The sequence below is a fragment of the Amborella trichopoda genome, chromosome 8 (assembly GCF_054954075.1).
Source record: "Amborella trichopoda isolate Santa Cruz 75 chromosome 8, AtrichopodaSantaCruz75HAP2 v2.0, whole genome shotgun sequence".
NCBI lineage: Eukaryota > Viridiplantae > Streptophyta > Magnoliopsida > Amborellales > Amborellaceae > Amborella > Amborella trichopoda.
Window position 1 is genome coordinate 30442848 of NC_142343.1, and position 14403 is coordinate 30457250.

Consider the following 14403-nt stretch of genomic DNA (forward strand, 5'->3'; position numbering starts at 1 on the left):
GTAAGCAAAGGGGGGCCCGCCCACTCTTCATCTCTTGAGATCTCTCTTTCCCATCTCTCAACTTGGGTAATTGGGGCTAAGGGTTTAGGGTATGGTATAAGAGATACTACCTCTCAACTAGGTTATCAAAGGGGGCTCACCTATGGTTGAGTTTTGTGATTGAAAGGGGGTTCATGTTCCATTGGTTTGGCTTGACCTAAACTTTTTTTCCCGGTTAAGATTGAAGGTTGACCATTGATCCCGTACCATCCGAAGGTGGTGACTCATTGTGGGGTGTAAGAAGCCTGGTAAAGGTAATCTCCAGTATATTTATTTATTTATTTATTTATTTATTGTGCCTTTTATTCCCATGCATAGGTTGTCTTTCTTCTTTGTTATTGAAAGAAAGGTTCTCAATGGCTTCAAGTTTTGAGATCCGAGATTTATTTCTTTTATTTTATGTAAAGTTGATTTATTATATAAGGACTACTTGTAAGTGATCTAAGCGGTGAAGAAAAGAAAAACAATAGAAAAAGAAGAAAAAAAAAGATTTTATACTCCTGCTAGATCACACGAGTCCTTCTTTTAGGTGCAATGTCGGTACAAAGATTAGAACCAAACTCATGTTTCAAAGCTTCCATACGCTCTAATGGTCTACTACACCATGTAACAATACCAGCAAGGGTATATTGAGAACATCATAACCCAGAGTTTTTCATCTCTTGGAAACATTGTAGCTCAACCTTAAAGAGATGAAGTTCAGAAAAGCTAGAGGTCAATGTCTTCTAAGTCATGGTGTCTCTTATAGACATCTCATCCATGACTTTTTGTGCACATTGGAAACTAACACATCTGTGATGCAAGTGAACAACACCATCAGCCATAGATATACCTTAGGAAAACTCTTCTCTTAGGATGCAAGAAAAACTTTGAACTCTGAGGCTTGTTCTTGCTGAATTTCGTGAAGTCGAGATGCAAATATTAGGCTCCTTTGGTTTAGAGTTTCGGGGAACATGACAAGAAACAAATTTGGTTCTTTCATCAAAGCAAAGCGACAACTCAACCTGAGTTCTCTCATAGAGGATGATTTCAGCCAACCTTTGGTGAGCATCCCCTATACTAAACTCAATGACTGGAAGTTTAGAAGAAATTTCCTTGAACTCTTTGGTGTGAACCTCACGTGACACCCTAAATTCAGGCAAGCCATGAATAGCTATGTCAGACCGAAGTTCAATAGCATACAGCTGGGGAGTAAAGTCTTTTGAATCAAAATACAAAGGATCACTGCCATCATCTCCCACTCTATTTGTGTCCTCACTGACATCTTTGCCTTCATCATTAACATCATTCTTCTCACGTGCTTCTCTGGGGACAAAGAAACCACTTATCTCCATCATCGCGAGAGCAAGTTTGTCACCCTTATCCGGTTCATCATCAAGGGCAGGATTAACGAAATCCTCTCCAAGGGTTGGATCTTCTTGATCCTCTTCATCAATTCGATCAGCATTAAAATTATTATCATCCATTTCTTCTTTAGCACCTGAATCTTTATCATGACATAAATCTTGGGAATTACTTGAAGAGAACAAGGCCTCTCCATAGTCGTCCTCGGATAGAGTTTCACTAGATCCACTCAAATTATCATCGATTTTGTGACATTGTGCATCAAACTCTTGATTATGATCATGTGAATCTGACCTGTTTGACACCAACTTGGTTTCTGATTCAAGATGCTTTCCATAGGAACCCATACATGTTGTTCTCATCACCATAGACCTTATCTCGCATGGAGCATTCCTATGCTGATTTCGCTCATGCATCAGCAAGGCTACTGATATCTTTAGGTAGTCCACCGTTTCAAACATCCAATCAAACATTAGCAAGGTCACCGATTCCTTTAGGTTATTCATGTTTTCAGTCAACTTATCAAAGTCGTGAGCTCCTTATCTTTGGCCATGTCTTCTACCAAGAACAGCCATCAAAATCGAGAAAGCTCACCAACTGTGGCTTTGATACCAAATGATGCAAAACCGGCACCGGAAAGTATAGATCCAAGGCCGATTGTGCAATACTGTCCTGGCTTCTTTGATCTCGATGGGAATAAAGATGAAGAGATCTTCTGCCCTAACTCTTGCCACTCAAGGTACTTCGCACTACACAAGGATGGCCTTCCAACTCAAGGTACTCTCAATACACAAGGATGGGAACTCTCTCTCTCTACACCGAGGAAGAAGATTTCATTATCAAATTATGAACAAAACTATCCAACTATTATAACAATGTACAAAATATATAAACCCATTTGCTGGAACTAGACAATGACCAAAATACCCCTGACAAAAATAGTAAAATGACTAAAGTGCCCCTATACCTATTCCCAATGCAATTAAATAAACTTTCATGCAACCTAATTCCCATATTACAACTCTCCATTTATGCAACCAAATTCTCATGCATTGAAACTACACAACATTGACTATTTGGCTCATGGGAACTCAAAACAACATTGCTCGACTTTGATTTATTGACTACATAAAAAATCCATAGAACTCTATTCTACCGTTGACTTTAAACTACACTGAAGAAAGTCCCTTTTTAACAAATTACAAAAGAGTTTTTAATCAATCCCAGAATGACAAACACATCCCGGGGCTAAAAGTTCCTAGAAATGACAAACACGTCCCGGGGCCAAAAGGCTCCTAGAAATGACAAGCAAGCCCGACGGCCAAAAGATCTTGAAAATGACAGACACTTCTTGGGGCCAAATTAAAAAATGGAACTTGTTCTGGCTAGCCCCTTGATGCAATTTACATCATGCTTCGTGGACTAGCCCCTTCTCGTTGCCATGGGTTCGCCGAAATCATAAATCCTAAGAAAATAATCAACAAAAATTGCTGAAATCAGCAAGATCTAGGTTCTTTTGCCAAAACTTTGGGCAACTATATCTTCCCCTATTTGTTGTTGACCTAGGGCACCGAAAATAAGTGGTGCTACAATAACTCCATAAGTGCTACAATATTGCTACAGTAACTTCTATGTAGAATGTGGGCTCTGATAGCACTTGATGCAGAGATAACTGATAGCCAAACACAAGCAATTTTTGAGAAACCCTTAGGCTTTCTCCCACCTAGGGTTCAAGCCTTACTCTTCTTTTTCAAGACAAAGTCTTTCATTTCTTAAAGAGGAATACATGAATGACTCTCTAGCCCATCCATGCCTTTATTTATATTGAAAAATTATTGTTTTGGATAATATTTGTCCATACAATTAACTTTTGACCCATATATAGTAATTTAAACTAAAAATCCATAATGATAGTTTTGCCCTTATGAGCAGTACCTTTGAAGAGTACTCATGAATAATACTCATGAATAGTACTTGTGATTAGTTCTTATGAACTAGTAAAAAAACTATAAAAACCCTAGACTTCCCAAACACTAAAAAAACTAGAAATAAATCCTAAAATTAAAACTATAATATACATCCTTTGAAATTGAATAATAAAAAAAAATAACAACAGTATTTCTCTCCATCGTCACCTAAGCTCACGTTATCTAGTTGATCAATATGTCTCCTTTGCTAATTTCTCTAATGAGCATGATGTTTTCATGGCAAGGGCATGAAAGTAAGAGAACTGATGTGAAAATGAAACAATTTGATATCAGTAATGGAAAAAAGCCATTGAGGAAGAGATCAACGACTTAATTCCAAATGAAACATGGGAGTTAGTTTCACTCCCTCCAAAGTCAAAATTGTGGTTGGGTTCCAAATGGGCTTATAATGTAAAACTTAGGCATGATGGAATTGTAAAAAGATTCAAAGCACGCTTGGGCCCCAAAGGATACATTCAAGAATATGGACTACACCATTGGAAACTTTTAATCCGTGGTCAAAGCTCTAACCACAAGGGCTATTAGTGCTTTGGCTATCATAAAATGGATGGGAGCTCAACCAAATGGATGTCAAAAATACATTTCCCATGGAACATTAAGGGCCTATCTTGTTCCTTGAAATTGTGTACGTTATATTTTATAGAATGGGTTGAGGTTTGCACAAAAAAAGGACCTCAAACCCTAGAGATGTAATAATTATAATAATTAATATATAATAATTATTATATAAGAGTAATAAATAATTAGTTATGCTTATCCCATGGATATGTTATTTTTTAACAACCCAACATTTCATCCCATAAAGCATGGTTGGTCTTACAGCCGTCCTATAGAACTTCCCCTTCAATCTCAATGGTATGTGGTGATCACATAAAACTCCTTATGCACATCTCCACTTCGTCCACCCAACTCTAATTTTATGTGCTACATTCTTCTCAATCTCTCTATTATCTTGGATTATTGACCCAAGATATCATAAACAATCTTTTTTAGGTATTTCTTTACCATAAGCCGTAACTACTCCATCATTTCTACTCCTATTATTACTAAACTTACATTCCATATTTTATTTCTTAGTCCTGCTAATTTTAAAACCTTTATATTCTAGAATATCCATCCATTGTTCTAATTTTGAGTTGTCGCTGCCTCTAGTCTTATTGATCAGAACTATATCATCCGCGAACAACATACACCATGGTACCTCATGTTGTAGGTGCATAGTTAACTTGTCCATGACCAAAACAAAGAGTTTTGAGCTCAATGCTGACCCCTGTTGTAGGCCCATTGTCATTGAGAAGTCGCTTGTTTCTCCACCAGTTGTCCGCACACTAGTTAGTGCTCCCTTGTACATATCTCTCACTATGTCAATATAGCCTTTGGTGACTCCTTTCTTTTCCAAAACTCATCAAATTAAATCTCTAGTTTCTCTATCATATACTTTCTGTAATCAATAAAGACTATGTGGAGGTCTTTTCCCTTCACCATAAACTTCTCAATCAGTGGCCTAAGCATGAAAATAACTTTGATAGTTGACCTCCTTGGCATAAACTGAACTGATTTATGATATACATGTTTCACGCTTTAGTTGTTGTTCGACCACTCTCTCCCACAGTTACATAATGTGGCTCATAAGTGTAATCACCCGATAGTTCGTATAGTTCTATATGTCTCATTTGTTCTTGTAAATAGGTATCACAATACTATTCTCCATTTGTCTAGCATTTTCTTTGTTCTCTACCCTTGTTGAACAGCTTGGTAAGCCAGCATATGGCAATCTCCCCCATGCACTTGCAAACCTCTATCGGGATACCATCTGGTCCTAAACCTTTCCTACTTTCATCTTTCTCAAAGCTTCTTTCACTACAGATATCTTAATCCTGCGAATGTGACTATGACCTTCACCCTCATTTATATCAAAAGTTCCTCCTAACATTGTGTTTCCCATAGTATTCGGTATTTAACAAGTTTTGAAAATAAATTTCCCAACTTTCATTGATAATAATTAATATATATTATAATATATAATAATATATAGGATTATAACATATATAACAAAATATTATAATATAATTTTGTATTATTGCATAATATTATAATATTATATCAGATTATATTATAATATTTTAATATATATAATAATTAATATGTAATAATCATAATAATTATAATAATTGTTATTACATAATAATTATAGTAATTATACATTGCTATAAAAGTAATATATATTATATACAATAATTGATATACATTTTAGTATGTATAGTAATCATCATCATCATCATCATCATTATAGCCTTATCCCAATTAATTGGGGTCGGCTACACCGCTACGCGAATCCTGGTCGACCATTCTGCGCTATTAAAGGCCATACCATCAATGAGGCCATAAGTCCCCGTATCTTTTCGGATTACTTCCAATCACGTCCTTTTGCCCTTGCCCTTTTCAGTCATTCCACTTGAACTAACTTGCCCCTCCTAACAGGTGTTGTACTTGGACGACGCTACACATGGCCAGCCCACCTAAGTCTACTCTCTCATCTTATCGCCTATTGGTGCCACACTTAAATTCTCCCAATTGGATTCATTTCAAATTCTATCCCCTTTTGTCTTGCCACTCTATCTCAACATCTTCATCTCCGCTGCACTTATTCTACACATATTATTTAAGATTATAATAATAATATATGTAATATTATAATGTTATATCATAATATTATATAATATTATAATATAATGTTATAACATTATATAGTTTTCGGGAGACACGTCTTCCCGGCAATCCAAATAGGGGACAGTCTCATCTAGGCTTCTTTCCAAATGCTATCCAAGAGAGGCAATTCCAGGAGAGACATCTCCTTAGGATACCCATTTCTAGGGAACGAAGCGGGGCCAAAAGGAAGAAGTCTCTATGACACAACCTCTTGGCATTTGTCGACAAGCAAAATCCCTCGCCATGTATGTTGATTGAAGAAAGAAATACATGGGCTGGAGAATGATTTAGAGAAGCAAACAAAGATGTAATGCAATAGCTGAAGTGCTTTCAAGATATCATATAATCCAATAAAACATCGGAAGTTCAAACATCTGGGCATTGATGATCCATATGTAAGAAATATGGTTCGTGATAATGGAATCTCTGTAAAGTATTTATACACTTAAATCAAGTTGTAGATATTATGACCAGGGCTCTAACAAAGAAGAAATTCTCTAATAGAGGCAAGGTTTCCATGTTACCATTTTAGCTTGAAGGGGAGTGTCAAGATATATTTAACATGCATTTGACGTAAATATGCATAAGCTATTCCTTGGTATTGCATGATTTGTTTAAGGGTATTATTGTATATTCCATAATAGGCTCCTTTATTTATCAAGAAAATGATGAAACGAAGGTCATAAGAATTTTACCATCCTGTCATAAAACCAAAATTGTTGGGAGGCGAGAGGAAGCAACCATTGGGGCAAGAGTAGGAGCTTGGGATCCATGCATATTTGAGCTGCCTACCTTCCTGACACCTAGGAGTGTTGCTTAAGGAGTGGACTAATATATGTATTATATGCATATAAGAGCTTAGTTGTGTATATATATAGTGAAAAGATCATGTTAGCCATGTGTTGATGGAATAGCGTAAGCCCAACGGTCTAGATTGAATCTGGGCTAATCTGACGGTCACTACTACATTTCGTATTTTAATTTTAATTTTTCTATAAATCCAAATCACATGAAATTTGGGGTGTCCACTCTTCTCATCAAGGCACACCTAATAAAATTATAAAAAAATAATTCATAAAAAATAACTTGACAACATACCCCTAAAAGTTTCAGTGATATTTCGGTTTATTTAAATTTTTTGAATTATTTTTTTCATATTTTATTAGATTCACCTATTTTTTAAGAATAGATGCTCCAAATTTCAAGTGATTTGGATTTTTAGAAAAAAAAAGCTAATTTAAATACAAAATACAATCGTGATCATTGGATTGGTCCAGATTCAATCTACGGCCACTGGGTGTTTACTGTAGCGGTCAGCTAGTGGGCTGACGTCAAACTCTCTACTATATATATATATATAGGAAGATACTACAAAACGCCTATAGGCGATAATGAAAATTATAAAAAAATAATTCATAAAAAATAACTTGACAAAATACCCCTAAAAGTTTCAGTGATATTTCGGTTTATTTAAATTTTTTGAATTATTTTTTTTCATATTTTTATTAGATTCACCTATTTTTTAAGAATAGATGCTCCAAATTTCAAGTGATTTGAATTTTTAGAAAAAAAATCAAATTTAAATACAAAATACAATCGTGATCATTGGATTGGTCCAGATTCAATCTATGGCCATTGGGTGTTTACTGTAGCGGTCAGCTAGCGAGCTGACGTCAAACTCTCTAATATATATATATATATATATATATATATATATATATATATATATATATATATATATATATATATATATATATATATATAGAGGAAGATACTACAAAACGCTTATAGGCGATAATGAACAATGATTTCGCCTACCCTCATCACCGGCCAAAGTTCATCGCACGGTCACAATTGTCCAATAGTGTATATATATATATGATAATGAACAATGATTTCGCCTACCCTCATCACCGGCCAAAGTTCATCGCACGGTCACAATTGTCCAATAGTGTATATATATATATATATATATATATATATATATATATATATATATATATATATATATAGAGGAAGATACTACAAAACCCCTATAGGCGATAATGAACAATGATTTCGCCTACCCTCATCACCGGCCAAAGTTCATCGCACGGTCAAGATTGTCCAATAGTATTTCATTTTTCATTTGTTTTCTACGAATTGGAATGATCTGAAATTTGGAGTGTGTGTTCATAAAAAATAGGCGAATCTATAAAATATATCAAAAAAATATTTTACGTGAAATAAATTGACCAAAATACCCTTAAAAGTTTCAGTGATATTTTGGTCCATTTATTTTTCGCGAATTATTCTTTTATATTTTTATTAGGTGTGCCTCACTAAGATGTACACAGACTCCAAATTTCATATCATTCCGATTTGTAGAAAAAAAATGAAAAATGAAACACTATCAGACAATCGTGACCGTGCGATGAACTTTGGACGGTGATGAGGGTAGACGAAATCACTGTTCATTATCGCCTATAGGCATTAGGAAAAATCTTTCCAACGCTTATATATATATATAGGAAAAATCTTCCCATTGCTTATCGACAAAAATGATCAGTGATTTCGCCTATGCTCATCACCGTCCAAAGTTCATCGTACGGTCACAATTGTCCGGTAGTGTTTTGTTTTTCATTTTTTTCTTTAAATCGGAATGATCTGAAATTTGGAGTGTGTGTACATCTTAGTGAGATGCACCTAATAAAAATAGAAAAAAAATATTTTGCAAAATCTAAATTGATCAAAATACCCCCGTAAATTTTCAGGGGTATTTTGATCAATTTATATATGTAGAATTATTTTTTTATATTTTTATTAGATTCTCCTTTTTTTTATTAACACACACTCCAAATTTTAGATCATTTGTAGAAAAAAATGAAAAGTGAAACACTACTGGACAACTGTGATCGTGCGATGAACGTTCGACGGTAATGAGGGTAGGTGAAATCACTGTTCATGTTCGTCTATAGGCGTTGCGTAGTGTTTTCCTATATATATATATATATATATATATATATATATATATATATATATATATATGCAAAGCCATCATGAGGCAGGCATCTAGCTATGATGAGCCGAGCTCCTCAAGCTTCCCGTTCATCAGGCGTGCGGTCAGATCAAATTTCTCCTACCACTGCTTGGGAGCTCATGGTCAGTGAGCTCAAAATTTGCTTCTACTCCAAGAACATAGGACAATGCATTTCGGGCATATCTTTACATGGAGAAGAGCGTATAATGAAAAGACAAGAATTGAAGATGCCACGTGGACACCAAACAAACCGGTGGTCGTAGTAGAATCTTTTTTGTAATCCATTTGTGGGTCTGTTCATGAGATAGTGGCAGGATAATAAGTTGTGCTAGCAGACGAGTTAGCGAGAGGAGTAAGCAAAGCGAAGGCACAAAGCAAGCGTACCGAAGTTATAGAGGTTACCCTAACGTAAATGAGCGAAGTGAAATTGTGTGTCTTCACTAAGCTCCTTAGCTTGTTCGTAGAAGGAAGAAAGCGATGTAGTAGGCACAAACATGCATAATCCACTTTTAACATTATATACACACATGCATAACTAAAAATGCACAATCGACTTTTTAACATTATTTAAACAGATGCACACCGAAAACTCTATAGCCTGAAAGTCACAAAAGAATTTGATAAAATGAGATTGTTGACCATGACACAAACTGAACTTAGGAATTGCTGGAGTCCTTATAATGAACTTGTCAACACACGGTGATTTAGTACAGTGAGAACCTCTGTGGTTTGGACAGCCCAACCCCAGTTCGGGACCATCCAGGAGGGGGAACCCCTCCCTCCCCCATCCCCCCCCTTCTGAAAGTAGGACTATGTGACCCTGGCAAGTGTATAATGTATAAATTTTTTTCTTTTTCTTTATTTTCACCTCCTGAATCATTTACAAGTATCCAAATACAATATATGAATCAATAAAAAACACAAAGAATGCTAAAGACTCAAACTTGCTTGCCATAGAAAAGTCTCATTCATAACATAAATATGAAAATTACTTAACACCATGAATGAATTTAAGATAGCATTAAATACAGTAATACTGAATATCTTGCCTCAGGTTACCACTAAGAGCTTGTACACTCCATACTGGGTTTCCTCCACCAGTGGCGCACAGGATATCGGCCGAACCTTGTCTCATAACTCGGGAAGCCTAAGCAAAACCTCTTGAGAGCATGACATGAGATAAGATTTTGATCAAGGCTCAACACAAGCAAATCTCAATGCACATAGGCTAGGGTGTGGCCCCTTTTTTGCTTGGGCATACCCCCCTTAGGGTACTACCTTCTACAATTAAACCCTAAGCTTTGGTCGAGAGAGAAAAGAGAGAGAGATAGAGGGTGGTGTGCCTGCCCTAGGGTTCAGAGAGAGAGAGAGAGAGGCTAATCAAAAGGTGTAGAGAAAAGAACCCCTAGAGAGTATTTATAATATAGAGCTTAGGCCTTTTTCATCATTATGAGACTCAATCTTGACCTTTGATCATGAAGACTTGTGGGGTGAAGAGATCTCATCCATTCATTCCAGCCATTATGATTAAAAGGAGTGAGGGTGGAACCATTATCCCTTAGTTTCCATAACTCTTCCTCTCAAATATTGTGTAGAGAAAATACTTTCTTTTTGCAAATCAATGTCAATTAATCTTTACACTTTCCTATTTGAAATCAATTAAATTCTCTACATTACACTTTCCTTTCTTTTTTCAATCAAGAAGGTGGCTTAGCATGCAAGCTACACAAAATAGGAAGAAGAAGGGAGTGGGGCACCCCACACATGGATAGCCATGTGGGCCTCATGCCCCAACTAGTTGACTTATTTGTGGTGGGCCCAAAGTCCCAATGGGTACCCACGCCCTATACTTCATTTTAGAATAATAAAAATATATTTATAAATCCATTACATAGTTTATTTTCTCTTTGAATTGAATAAATTCAGAAAATATCCAGAAAGGTTTAAAAATTCATTTTAACTATCTAAAATATAATTCAAACATAATTAAACATATTAAAGAAGATTTGATGGGAATTGGATCCAACGTTACGAATATAACAAATATACTGAGGTCTTTAAAAATTGTATCTCACAACACCTTCTCAAACTGACCCAATAGTTCCTATGACTCACAGCCCTTTGCAGGGGTTCATGATTGGACTATCAAATTCAGCCAATAAATGTAGGAGACATGATCTTAATCCATAGATTATAGATCCCTCCATGATGACAAGTCCATACCCCATTCCAACACTTTGCTCCATGGGTCCTTCCAACACAGTCCAATGTTGCAAGGAGTCATCTCTTTGGCACATATACACAATACACACCCTCATCTAAAGGGTCGTTTCTTGTATGTTTATTTAGTGTACATGCCGTGCGATGGTAATGATGAGGATTTTTGCCCTTGTCCTCGCCGACCACCAAGTACACATAGGGGTAACACCCAATCCCCTGGCCAACTACCCTCGACACAACTTTTATTTCATCAAGGGATTACCCTACATCATTAATTGTCCACCAAATGCCCAGGGCTATGGGTTTTTGACATAACCCTAAACCATAGCCAGCCAAAGTCTCGGCACTAATAATGGGTCACAATCCATTTGGACCACACTCCCACTAGAGCCAAATATACTGAGGCCTCCACCCTCTCTAGATACTGTATCTCATTGCACCTTCTCAAACTAACCCAACCGATCCCATGACCTACAACTAATCATAGGGGTTCATGCTTAGACTATTAAAGTCAGCTAATAAGTGGAAATAATACGATCTTGGTCCATGGATTACAGGTCCCTCCTTGAGGAGAAGTCTAGGCCCCATTCCAGCACTATGCTCTATGGGTCCTTCTAACACAGTTCAGTGTTGGAGGGAGTCATCTCTTTGGCACATACACAACACACACCCTCATTTAGAGGGCTACTTTCCAGACGATTATTTAGTGTACATGTTGTGTGATGGTAATGATGAGGATTTTGGCCCTTTTCCGGTCACCTATTACACACATGGGTGATACCCAGTCCCCTGGCCAACCGCTCTAAGCACAACTTCGACCTAATAAAGGGATAACCCTATATCAAAACCCTTATCGGTTGTGCACAAAATTCCCACGGCTATGGGTTTTTCATCACCTTAAGTTATAGCCAGTTAAAGCTCAGGTGAGTCTCAGCTCCAATAATGCCTCACAGTCCACAATCTGGAACACAGTTCCACTGGAGCCAACATATCACCATATATGATTTCATTACAATCTTTCATAAGGCCTTTAAATGGCCACATAATCCCAACACCCCCCCCATTCCAACACTTTGCTCCATGGGTCCTTCTAACATGGTCCAGTGTTGCATGGAGTTATCTTTTTGGCACATGTACACAATGCACACCCTCATCTAAAGAGTCGTTTCCTGTATGTTTATCTAGTGTACATGCCGTGTGATGGTAATGATGAAGATTTTTGCTCTTATCCTCTCCGACCACCCAGCAAACACCCAATCCCCTGGCCAACTGCCCTCGGCACAACTCTGATTTCATCAAGGGATTACCCTACATCATTAATTGTCCACCAAATGCTCAGGGCTATGGGTTTTTGACATAACCCTAAACCATAGCCAGCCAAAGTCTCGGCACTAATAATGGGTCACAATCCATTTGGACCACACTTCCACTAGAGCCAAATATACTGAGGCCTCCACCCTCTCTAGATACTGTATCTCATTGCACTTTCTCAAACTGACCTAACCGATCCCATGACCCATAACTAATCATAGGGGTTCATGCTTAGACTATTAAAGTCAGCTAATAAGTGCAAATAATACAATCTTGGTCCATGGATTACAGGTCCCTCCCTGAAGAGAAGTCTAGGCCCCATTCCAGTACTATGCTTTATGGGTCCTTCTAACACAGTTCAGTGTTGGAGGGAGTCATCTCTTTGGCACATACACAACACACACCCTCATCTAAAGGGCTTCTTTCCAGACGATTATTTAGTGTACATGTCGTGTGATGGTAATGATGAGAATTTGGGACCTTTTCCGATCACCCATTACACACATGGGTGATACCCAGTCCCCTGGCCAACCGCTCTAGGCACAACTTCGACGTAATCAAGGGATAACCCTATATCGTAACCCTTATCGGTTGTGCACAAAATTCCCACGGCTATGGGTTTTTCATCACCCTAAGTTATAGCCACTTAAAGCTCAAGTGAGTCTCAGCTCCAATAATGCCTCACAGTCCAATCTGGAACACAGTCCCACTGGAGCCAACATATCACCATATATGATTTCATTACAATCTTTCATAAGGCCTTTAAATGGCCACATAATCCCAACCCCCCGCCCCTCCCCCCCTCCCACCCTCCCCCCCCCCCCCTCCAATCTAAAACCAACTTGGATGATTTCGAGTCGGCTCGCAGTTTTCAACTGCTAGTGCAAATCCCAACCCTGATAATAGAAAACAAAAATTGTCGACAAGTGGTTAGCTAGTTAATTGTTAGAATGCAAAATAGCACAAAATCAACAATGTCACGTTTAAAATTCAAAACTAGAACTTTAAACTAGGATCTGTCCCCATTTTCAATGGGGTCAGGATTCCGCCTCCATAAGGTTCAAGAGCCCTTTTAGTCAACGATTGAGATCCTTATAAGATGGGGTTCTACATCCCTTGATTTGGGGGCTTTCCCAGGGGCATTGCCACCCCAAACCAAGCTTCCACAACTATTCCCAAAATCTTGAGAATAGAATCTTCCCTGTTTGAACCTTATGTGTTTTAGTGTCCCAATCCGTCTATAAAATATTCATGACAGTTTTGACATCCCTTTTCTTATCTCAAGTGGACCACATTTAAGCTGGATCTTTGTTGCGCATTGTTTAGTGCTTGGTGCTATTTATGCTTGTACGATGATGAGAAACTTGAGCTTCATGTTGAGGGACCTTCGCAAAGGGTTTAGCCTCCTGAGGACAATTATTTCCATTTTCTAGTTTTCTTTATACCTAATGTTTCATTTGTTTCAATCAAGTCAGACTTCGAAATGGTTATACCCACCTAATGATAGCTGGTCAGGTCTTCTTGTTTTCGATTTGATAGAATTCATTTTTGGCTGGACATATCTCTGCTTTTTCACACGAAAGTCATGGGTAGCTTTTCAAATTACTCTTCCAAAGTCTGTTATTTAAAGTTAGCGAACTGTTAATTGCCTATGGTCCGTAGATTTTGTCATGTTGTGTGATCCCTCTTGTTCCACATTGTATACTAGAAATCCCCAACAATGAACTCATCGGAAATCTGAAAGATAACTTGCACCGAAAAATAATGTACTCC

General features: G+C 37.3%; 1 protein-coding gene across 38 annotated transcripts in view; it reads left to right on the forward strand.

Moving 5' to 3' along the window:
- The window catches only part of LCL1 (LHY/CCA1-like 1), a 73305-nt gene that overhangs the window by 17286 nt on the left and 41616 nt on the right, over positions 1-14403 (forward strand). The window lies entirely within an intron of this gene.